The following is a 12138-nucleotide window of genomic DNA, read 5'->3' on the forward strand; positions in this document are numbered from 1 at the left end:
TACAACGTTCGATCCCACTCTCTGGTTTGTGTAATTGCCAAATCGTAGGGATAATGGGGAAGAGTGGAAAACTTAACATAAATGAGCCCAAAGGTCCCGACCTTCTGGAGATTTATCCAGATATTCAACAACAATTCCAGCAAGCTGGGTGGCAGGAATTTTTCCACCGATGCACTGATTACCATGACGCCATGGCTCGAGCATTCGCCCAGGGGTTTGACAAACAACGTGTGGAGGTAGGAGGAATTTTTTTCCTGGTCACAAAGGAACTAATTGCAAAAATTTTATCCCTACCTACGAATGGGGAAAAGTTCTTCAGAAGCCACATTCTAGTTGGGATTGTTGTCCCATTTTTTTTGAAGGCTGAATTCAAGGACATTAATTAGAAGGCAGCGGTGCAGAGATCCTAGATGGAGCATAAATGGCATGGGATGTTATGTATTAACCAGTCATACTTCACGTGTGAAGGGCGTTTTAACTGGGTAAATATTTACCATTTTCATTTCCTAGCTCATCTAGGAAGGAAAGTAATAATGAACACTTATGTTTATTTATTGGAGAGTCTTAAGAACATAGTTTCTTGTTTCTCAGCCAGGGCAGATCCATCTTCTCATTTTTTTTATCACAAGGTCTTAATTAAGTTGTTAATTGAGAATCAGTTGGTCAAAGTTGGAAAAACTTGGAGCCATTTCCTGTTCTGGAAAGGGTTTCAACCTCAGCCCCCTAAGGCCAAACGAGGGAGGAAGAAGGGTACTAAGCAGGGTAAGAAAACTCAGGAAAAAACCTCCACTCAAGGCACCTCCACTGAAACCTAAAGACGAAAGGAGAGAGACATTCCCTCATCATCTGGTCGTACAATCCCTAAGGTTTATGTCAAAATAAGCGAAAAACTAAAGAAGACCCAACTTACTGCTGAAAAACCTCCTGCTGAAAAGCTGCCTCATTCTGTGAATTCCCCTCAAACTAAAAGGCTACCCACTGAGAGTTCCCCTACAAAAACTCATCCACTAGAGAATAACAAGGGAAAATAAATTGAAACGGAAACCTAGGATGAAGAAGAACCCTCTCTGTTTCAAATGTTCAAGGGAGGTAAGAGACCTCGCACGAAGCCTTTAAACAAATTAAGGCCAAAAATAAAGTTAAACAAAATCCTGACCTCGCCAAGGAGGTGATAGATGTGGACAATGTCCCATTAAAGGACTTGATAATTAAAAAAGGGAAAAACTATAGGTTCCAAAAGGTCAAAGGCCAAGGAGACTAAAAAGAAAATCCCTATGGAAACTAGACCGAGTAAGAGGCAGAGAATGGACAAGGTGGATGTTCTTTTGGAGGCGACCAATAACCTCAGCTAGGAAGTTGGTAACCATTTTTTTGGTTTTTTATTAAGTCATTACTAAAGTGAGTTTTGGTGATATATCACTGGTCACACACCTGTTAGCATTTAGATACAAAGCAGCACAAAAGTGAGCTGAAATTTCCCTTGTCATTGAATTTTGCACAGAAAGCACTGACATTTCCATTGTCATCGCATTCTGAAAAGAAACAGTTTGGAAAGGGCTCTGAAAGTCGGGTTATAAGAAAAACTATCGGTTCATGCCGCTAAAAGACTGGCAACAACGGTATCAGCGTATTTTGGCAGGGATGACTGGGAAGACAACAATGAAACAAAAACCTGTTTTTGGAGGATGACAAGGCTAATCTACAACGAGGGGAACATAAGCATGATACATTTTCTTAGCCCCATTTTCAACATAATTTTCAACAAATTTTATGATTTTTAATATGTTTAAAAAGATATTTTCATATGCATGTACTGAAGATATTTATTCTATTTTTGGATTATTGTAATTGTTTTTTGAGCTACAAACATGTTTTAGTTATTATAATGTTTATATAAGCAAATATTGCAGAGGAAAAAGGGTTGGTGTTTATTTGAAGATTGAGCATCCTTGTGTATTTTGAGCAGATCATTAATGAAAAACAATCTTTATGAGCACTTGTAGAAATTATTGTATTGTATTTCCTTGTCTGTTTTTGCTTTGTTTTATATTTCCTCATGTCTGATAAAAAGAGTATGAGATTTGGATTCATGTTTTATGCTCCTTTTTCTTTATTTCTCAACCATTAATAATTATTATTCATTTAACCCTCACACTAAATTCCTTCATATTTCCCTAAATCATTGAAGTTTCAAAGGAACTATTGTTACCATGCTTCTATGTTTTTCTCATCAAAGTTGTGTTTGTATAAGAACTGATTAGGTTAGACTCCATGCCCAATGGTGGAACTTTCACATATCCCAACCAAATTTCAATCATTTTTCAATAAATCTAGCCATAAGACTCAATTACAAACCTTCTACTACAGTGACCTTGAATAGTTGAGTTTTTTAGGGAGAGATCCCTCTCTAGGTTGAAAATCCAACTTTCAACCTCAAAGAGGTTCGAGGTTACCTTAGAGGTTTTTCCTGTAGCCAGGGTTTCCTCTAAGAGATAATATTTTGGTGTTGTTTCCGGGGACCTAAGGTGAAATATTCTCTGGAGGACGACAATGAAAAAATTTGCTCTATGATGGTGAACAAAGGACAAACACAAAAATCTTGTGCATCATTCACCTGGTGACTCGATTCTCAACTAAATCTAGAGATTAAAACTTTCATGAAGACTACATTGGTCGAAGACTCAGTTATTTGAAGAATTGTTTGGCGACTCCACTATCTTGAGATGGATCCACAATTTGAAAGGTATGCTCCTATGGATTGTGCTCATATTCTTGGCTTTCTTAATCGTATTCCTCGTATAGATTGGCAATTATATTTGCCAAGATTCAAAGATGAGGAAGGGGATGATGTTTCTCTACATTTTAGCAAGTTTCATATGCATACACATAAGTTGGAGGTTAAATTTCATGAAGATTGTCTCATGAAAATGTTCATGGCCACTTTGGAAGTAAAGGTGAGATCATGGTATGATTTTATTTTTTAACAAAGTCGGTTACTGGTTTTCTATTCCAAAAAAAGAAAGGGAGGGAGAAAATCTCCCATTACAACAAGCCAAAATGTGTGAGGGCATCCTAGAAGAGAAACAGAGGACCAACAGACCTTTTCTTCCAAGCTCCTCCCCTTTTGTTTTTGAGATTACAAAATGCACTATCCTTATAAATACTTACATACTGATTCAACAACAATTTACACCTACAAAACATAAAGAGCTAGTAGCAGAAAGACTTAACAATACTGGAATGAGTGAGTTGTTTCCAATTACTTTTTGTTGACTAAGGGTTCCTAAGGTCAATTCTTGCTACTTTGAACATTGGATTTTTCTCCGATCTAAGTAATAAGTAAGCTCTTCAGATAATTGATTGTTTCCTCCAAATGCTTGCATTTATGTTTTAGCGTAGACATTTCTTTCCTTTGCTCTTCTATTTGTCTCTTTAGGAAGGAATTCTCATATTTTGCTTCAAATTTGTAGTATTTGACCGTTTCTTTGACCTGCTCAATCATGAATTTGTTAGCTCGACAAACTGCGCAGTTTTCGCATTTTGATACATTTGCAAGCGGGTTCTGATCCATATTTCTTGGGGGGAGAGGGAGACCAGTCCAACAGAACAGAGATGGAAATATTGTAGACAGGGAGAAGAGACGAAAGTAGTCACTAGATAGTCCCGCGATGACCCACAGCTACTGGAAAGGAGAACGAGCTCCAAAAATAGAAGCGGTGAGAGTTGCGCAAAAGCAAAAGAAACTGGGAGCTACAGGAGCTATGCGGAGGCTGGGACAACAAGATTTGTGCGATAGCAGGGGCACCAGAGCTTCGCATAGGAAAAAATAATGTAAGCGCATCCAGCGCTGCGCAAAGGCTAGAGCAGCGTGGAGGCTAAAGGAGCTGGGGAATACCCACCAAAGTTGCACGAAGTAATGAGGCAAGGAGAGAACATAGCATATAAGCTCAGTCCCCAAAGTGGCGCTACTACTACTTTTTGAAGAAAGAAGGTTACTACTGAGACTGAGGGGAAAGAGAGGGAGCACGAAGATGGCATAGGTGGGATAAGACGAACTGAGGGAGAGAATATATAGCAGCACAACTTGCCTCCACCTAGATGAGAATATATGCATTTCATGGGAAGCTTGAGAAGTTATCAGACACTTGTTAGCCATAGACTGACTGTCACAGATGTTCTTGGGGATTTCCTTTGATTTCCTGATCTTCAGATATCTGCTCATTCAAGCCAAAGTGACTATTGCCCAACTTGAAGTTCCCTCTTTGATTGCTATTCTCTACACATTGTGGTGGGAGTTCCTATGGAATCGGTTTATGAGCAATCGCATTATCAATTCTAGATTCTCCCATAGGATAATTGACAGCCAGATTCACCTGCATGTTGGCGGTACGATTATTTTCTCTAAGAATATGCTTGAAGGTGACTTCACCTAGAAACAACAAGTTTTTTTCCACCCTTTTTGTTATTTGTCTCAGGGCCTTGTTCTTGGGGCTTCTTCTTTCCACCATCGAATGGATTATTATTGAAGAATCCCCCATTATGACCAGATTCTTCACACTACGCTGCCTTAGGATTTCTATTCCTAACAAGAGGCCATATGCTTATGCCATGTTATTGGATAGTTCTCTTAATCCCCATTCAAAAGTAATAGTATTTTTCCCTCCTAGGTCAAAAAAGACACCTCTTGCTCCAGTGTTACCTGGATTGGACTTTAAAGCACCATCAAATAGTAAGCAGGGCCTTTTTAAATTTTATGTCCATGTTTTTAACTCCTCTTGTTTCATTCTTATTTTCTAGTTCTGCATCTTATTAGGAAATTTGCTGATCTGTATTTTTTGTTGCTTGCTCATTGCGAATTCAGCCCAAACTCTTTCCTTATGCTAAATATGTTGGACATCTATTGCTTTAACTCCTTTAGAGTTGATGAACTCATATTACATGCTCCAAGTTTTGGCTAGGAATGTTCTGATATTTGGAGTGCGGTCTTTAAAGATCCTCTGATTTCTTGCTATCCAAATTTGCCAACACATAAATGAAGGCAAACTCAACCAATATCTTTTTACTGTTTCTTTGTTTTTGAAGGAATAAGGATATATTTTTCCCCAAGTTGATAGAAGCTCATGATAAGGTAGCGAATTTTGGATGCTAACCTCCAAGGGACTGACAAGCCCTTTCCAGCAGTCCCTGGCAAAGGGGCATTCCGCAAAAAGATGTTGGATATTTTCTTCACTTCCATGACACATAGCACAGTGTGATGGCCCTTCATATCCTTTCTTTTTAAGATTATCAGCGGTCAGTATTTTGCCTTTGAGCAGCGTCCACATGAATACATGGATTTTTGGCAGAGTTTCAATTTTCCATGCCACCCTCTAGAATCCCCAGTCTCGATTTTCTTGCTGATGTAAAGTGGCATATCCTGATTTGACTGAAAAATCTCCTCCATCAGGATCCCAACGAAGGGAATCTTTTGAATCTATACTTAGCGGAGCAGCCCCCTTAAGATATGAGATTAGGGACTTCCACTGAGGAGGGTGGGGATCCTCCAATCCCCCCATTCTCCCTCTCTCCAAAGAGATATATCATCCAATGTAGAGATTCCTTTTTTTTTCATCCATCTTCTTAGATCCTATAGATTTTCTTGCCAGGCTATGGGTTGATTTCCCATTATTCTATCCTTCCATATTTTTATGGATTTACCATTACCAGGTATCTTAGAAGAATTTTCTTTAATGAGGAAAATAGTTTTTTTTATCATATTCCATACTTGGGAGCAGGGCCTGATTGGATAACATTTTCTCAATAAGAGGTTTCTATTGTGGTTCATGTATTTTGCTTCTAGAATTTTCTTCCACCAGTTTCTCTCTCCTGTTATTAGTCTCCATGTTATTTTTGCTCCTAGAGCCAAGTTCATTATTCCTGGTAGTCTTATTGCCAACCCACCTTTCTCATAGGGTTGAGTTACTTCATCCCATTTCACAAGGTTGTGCTTCTTTGTCTCCACTTTACCTCCTTGCCATAGGAACCCCCTGATTACAAGCTCAATTTGTTTGTGTATACTTGTCGGGGCTAGTATAGCAGCATACTAATAGATTGGGAGGGTTGTGAGTAGGGCCTTTATTAATACCACCCTTCCTACCATATTGAGCCAGATCATGCCCCAGTTCTACACTTTTTGTTTCATTTTCTCAATGTACTTATTCCATATGCCGGTCTTCAAATTTTCTTTTGAGATCAAAATTCCAAGATATTGGAAGTGGCTCCACTTCTCTTGAAATGGAATTTCCAAAATTTCTAATATTTTTTGGAGGATGCGAGATGAAGTATTCCATCCATAGATTCTGCATTTCTAGTTATTTAAAAGCTCCCCAGAGGCTTCATAAAACTATTTCGAACCTTTTTTATTCTTATTACCATTATGCAGGAGACCCATAACATAATCAAAGTGTCATCTGCAAATAGGGAGTGGTTTGTACTTTTTACTTCTCTTGTCTGCACTTATCAAGACATCTTCTTAGGGAGTCCGCCATTATAATGTGTAAGAAAGGAGAGAGAGGACAACCTTAATGTAGTCCCCTTAAGCTCTGAAAATATTCACTTGGTCTCCCATTGACCAATGGAGCAATCCAAGAGCCCACAATACAGGATTTTATTATATTTATTGCCATTTTGGAGAAACCAAATATATGTAGGACATTCGTGAGAAAGCCTAGGTTGACCCTATCAAAAGCATTAGCCATATCCAGCTTGACAATCATTCCTTTTTATTTTTTCATTAGGCTAGAGTGCAAAGCTTCCTGCACTATTAGAATGTTATCTAGAATTTTCCTTTTTGGGACAAATCCTCCTTGGTTTTCTGATATTATTTTTGGAAGCAGTACTTTTATTCTGTTTGTCAGGATTTTTGTTGTGATTTTGTAGGAGTTACAAAGAGAAATATGCCTGAATCTACTGAAGGATTTGGCATTTGACTCTTTTGGAACAAGAGCTAGGAAGGAAGAGTTTTTGAATCCTCCAATCTTAAATTTCCCAAAAACATTTCTTATCATTCTTATCAAATCTTTTTAATAATGGTCCAGTTGTTTTTATAGAAGGAAATAGGGAACCCATCCGGGCCAGGAGCCTTATCCGGATGCAAATCCCAAACAACATCTACTACTTCCTTTTCTTCAATTGTTCTTGTGAGCTCATTGTTTTCTGCTTCACTGATTTTCCTGAGTATATGCTGGAGGTATTCTTCATACATGTTATTTGATGCTGGGGATGATAATATATTTTTATAGTATCTGTAAGCCTCCTTCTTTATTTCCTCTTGTCCTCTGACTACTTTGCCTTCATTATCTTTTATGTTGTCTATTTGATTTTGGTTTCTTCTTATCCTGGCCATATTATGAAAGAAATTTGTGTTCTTGTCTCCTGCTTTGAGCCATAGACTTCGTGATTTTATCTGCCACTCTTCTTCTTCCTTTCTATTTTGTCTATACATCTCCCAACATGCTTGTTTTTCCTGCCATATGCTCTCCTGCATTTCCTCTTGTTTCTCCTTTTCCATTTGGATTCTGTCTATTTTTTTGCTATTTCTAACTTTCTCTTTTGTGTTTCTGTGTTGTTGATCCTTTCCTAATGTTTTAGCTTGCTCCTCAGGGCTTTTAGTTTAGTTTCCCAAACATAGCTAAGAGAGCCATTAATTAGAGTTGTCTGCACTTCAGCTATGATTTTTTTGACTTCTTCTTTGTCGTTCCATGTGGAGATGAATCTGAAAGGAATTAACCCAAGATTAACTAATTTCCCAAGGGTGATAGCCACTGGTTTGTGATATGATTCTATATTGTGGATGATTTTGGATTTTATCTCACTGAACTCATTGGCAACTTTGTCTTGTATTAGGAATCTGTCCAATATTTCCTTGATGTTATTTTTCCCAATTCTTTTGTTGCTCCATGTGTACTTTCCATTGCTAGGAGGCATGTCCATTAATTTTCATGCTTCAATAATAGATTCTAACATTTCCCTATAAGGGTCAGCATTGTATTTTCCCCTGAATTTTTCCTCTGCGTTCAATACCAAATTGAGATATCCTCCTATGATTATGCCTCTATTTTGGTCCTGCATAAGATGATTTTTTAGGGTGGACCAGCAGACTTCCTTATCCCTGTAATGGTTTGGGGCATAAATATTTATAATGCAATACTTCTCTTTTGTTTTTTTGTTTTCCATTTCTGTTTTTATCCAATGCAACTCTTTTTTTTGTTGAATGAGCTCCCAATTTTCAGTTTTCCATAGAGTGCATATTCCTCCTAAGGCTCTGGTCGCTGGTATTGAGGTTCCTTGATAATTTTTGGTTTTTTGTATCATTGTTTCAATTTCCTTCTCATTTGCCTTTGTCTCCTGGAGCATAAAGATATCAGGTTTCTCTAAAGTTATGATATCTTTCATTGCCTTAATTTTTGGCATACTTCCTGTTAGCACTCCAGGAAACTCTCCTAGGTTGCAACTCAGAGATGCCTGGTAACATATAATCTTCAATATTGTTCCTAGAACTATTGGAATGGATGATGGTTTGGATCAAGTTAGATGACCATTGCAGCTCTATTCCCACTCAAGGCATGCATGAACACTCTCAACAACGCAAGGCTTTAAACCACTAATGCTCAATAGTTTATAGATTTAATGGATAGATGGAGAATACTAATTGTATCAGCAGATTGCATATACAAACATAAATGAATGACTAGCTACAGGCAACAAAAGAGAACACTGACTGTACTGGCATATGCATATATGACCACATATGAATGGTTAGCTATAGACAACAAAAAAGCTTACAAATCTAAGTTATCAAAGCAGAGATAAGATGATAGTTATCTGGCCTTAGACACAAAGGAAACATGAACGAATTGTTCAAGTGCAAGCATAGAACAGCAAAGAGAATGGATGTTGAACATATAATGGCAAAAGAGGCTTGTATTTCTAGAATGAAGATGAGAAGCTTGAAGGAACAGAGGAGGAATAATCTCCAAAAGTTGAACCCCTGTTACATTTAGTTTTCAGCCTTTTATAGGCCTTTTACAATGCTCCTGAGCTCTCAAAGGCTCGAAGTGTCTTAATCTATCCCTCTATCTGTTTAAACAACTTTGATACCATGACTAGGCACACATGGCTTGGAGGTTTCTTCTTCTAACAGAAGAATAACCGCATTCAGATATTTTGGTTGCGCTGGCAGGGAGCTTTCTCGTGCCAGATATGCTCCATAATCGATTCTGTTGGTTTGCTGAACTGTGTTGTCGATGCCCATGATTGCTTCTCGGCCTCTGTCTCCCGACAATTATTTCTCGACCTATGTTTATATGATAGAATGGGTCTTCGGGCCTCTGTTATCTTTTAAATGCAAATAGTGATTGCTTTCTGTTATAAACAGAGAAATGATGCAACTGTGAGAAAACCTACCAAGCTTTCAACGTTTTGGACTTCAAAAGTCCTTAAACATGGCATATTTATCTATCGGGTCCACCCTTCGATTTGTTGTCGCCTATCGCAAGTGGCCTGGTCCCTTTGTTCCCTTTGTTCCTTGAAATCCTTGAAAAACACGGGAAATACATGAAAAAGGCCTCCCTCCGAATTTCAAATGATATGTATTTTCATTCCCGAACCCTTTCGGGTCTGGGCTTCATCGCTATCGGCACTGCCAAGTTCCCCTTTGTATTTCGTTATATAATGAAATACATTGAAAATGCATTGAAACTAGACTACCCGCGGACCTGAAATATTATAAAATAACACTTATAATGTCGTCAGGTCCGCCTCATCGCATCACACATATGTCTGTACATAGGCCCTGCCCCTTGGTGCTGCCCCGATAACGTTGATTCGTCTCTGCCGATTACGACCCGCCAATCCGATCATCGGCAATCGCTGATTAGCGGTGTCATGCACCGATAACCACTGCCCGCCTGTGCCGATCAGATCCACCAATGCGATCCGCCGATCAGATCTGGACCGTTGATCGGCCAGATCGGACGGCTGTCGTGCATTTGGACTGTTAAGCCTGCGATTTTGGTTTTTTCATGGTTTTTTAAGCATTTTGCCTCCCGATAGTGTATTTTTTCCCTTCCAAGGGCTCTTTGGCATGCGATAATTTTGACTTTGAATGATCCTTAAGAGGATTTTGAAGACTTTTGGGGCATACTTGGATCCTTTGGCATGATTTTTTAAGCACACTTGGAGACTTTGGGGCATATTTAGATCCATTTTTGGGCCATTTGCCTCCAAGGCTAACATTGGCTCCTTCTGGGGATGAAATCCTCCCTGTGAGGTTTCAAGAACCACAGATCAATGCCTTTCCTGTATACAACAAGATCAAATCTTCCTCCTAGTGTTGCATTGGGCATGGAGTCTATTAAGCATGAACTAAAAACTTTGAAAACAACATATTTACAATACCAAGGCTTGAAAGCCTTAACTGAAATAAAGTTTGAAGAACAGCCCATTGAATGGGCCATCAAAAACATATCCTTCCTTTGATGCATCCCTTTTGAGAAAATAGTCACCAAACTAAAAATTGACCCTTTTTACCTTTCCATGAAAGGTTTCTTTCTCTTGGTCAATGTGTATATCAGCCAATTCATCAAAGACTTGCAAAAGCCTATTGATTTCATCCTCTACTTCAAAAAGTTTGGAACACTTGACATTATCAGGCAGAGATGGTCTATATTTCACCTCCTCTCTATGTGCTTTCAGCCTTGGATGTTTTGATTGGGAGGTTTTGTACACCTGTTGAATGATAAGGTCTGCTTCACACTTTGTTGTGTCATTTGTGACCTGAAAAGTTAATATGAAAGATGAATCAATATTTTCTTCTGTGGGGGACACAAGGAATTCACCTGTTCCTGCAGCTCCCTCAGAGCAAGCCCCATCAAATAACATGTCCCAAATCTGTGGGCCTTCTTCCTCTGTGATCTGGCAAACTGATTTTTTAAGTTGCGTAGAGGCCAACTGATAAGGCTTGGTAATGTCAAGACCGAGCTTATCCATGACAGCCTTGGGCATTGGATCATGGCTGGCTCCAGTGTCTAGAGGGAAATTGTGAAGGATTTCATCATAAATAGATAGAGAAACATAGAATGATGGGGAGCTGTCTTCACAGTTTTCGATCATTGGGCTGAGAATAACAATTGGTTGGTCATCTTGTAGATTTACATAGTCAATGGAAGCTTGGATGCTTTTAGTCTCAAGAGCCTCAAGGATAGATTTCTTGAAGGACTCATTCTTCACTAGTTCAATCAGGGGCATAGGTATTCTTGGCTTCTGGATTTCTGATTGAAAACTGAAAGAAGAAGGGGACTTGTCAAGGCCTCTTACCTCTATGGCTAGAGCTTTGAGAATGATAGGATCAACTGTTGATTGCTTCTGCTTATTAGCTTGTTGTTCTGCAGGGACAACAGCTTTATGAACAGGAGTTTCTTTGACATTATTCATCATAGACCTTAGATTATATTGGTGTTGATTTTTAGTTTGTAGAACAGCTTCACCATCCCACTCTTGGTTGATCTAGTCATTGAATAATGACTTCTCATAGGCAGCTTTGGTTAAAAAGGTGGTGCTGCCTTTGTCTTCCATACCATGGATCTCATCATCTTCCTCAAACTGCTCTTCTTCCATGACTACATTCTGAAAAGGGACCTTCAGCCTTTGGTCTTCATTGGCCTCTTTGCTTCTTTGCAAAATCTGCAACTGCTCATCAAGTCTTCTATATAGATTTGGATTTGGAGGAGCAAAGGTATTATTAACCCTTCCTTTCCCAGAATGCTGCTCAACCTTTAATTTGGAAACTTCAGAGGCTAATGACTCGATCATTTTGGTCATTTTATCTATCTTAGGATCAGAGGATGATGAAGACTCGTCCCTCTGTCTCCTTCTGTCAACATTACCTTTGAGGTTTTCTGTAGCCATGATGTTTGATTCTACTTCCAAGGCTGCATCCTGCATATCATCCAAAGTAGCACATCGCCTCTCCCTCAACAGTAAACAGAATTTAGAATCAAAGGCACTGGCATAGATGAGTCTAGCAGAGGTAGTGGTGGGTTTTACTTCAGCAGGTATCTTGTTGTACATGCGGTTAAATCTCTTATTAAAATCAGACAG

The sequence above is a fragment of the Pinus tabuliformis genome, chromosome 5_2, assembly GCF_031772625.1.
Source record: "Pinus tabuliformis cultivar Carrire ecotype Pingquan chromosome 5_2, CPIR1, whole genome shotgun sequence".
In the NCBI taxonomy this organism is placed as follows: domain Eukaryota; kingdom Viridiplantae; phylum Streptophyta; class Pinopsida; order Pinales; family Pinaceae; genus Pinus; species Pinus tabuliformis.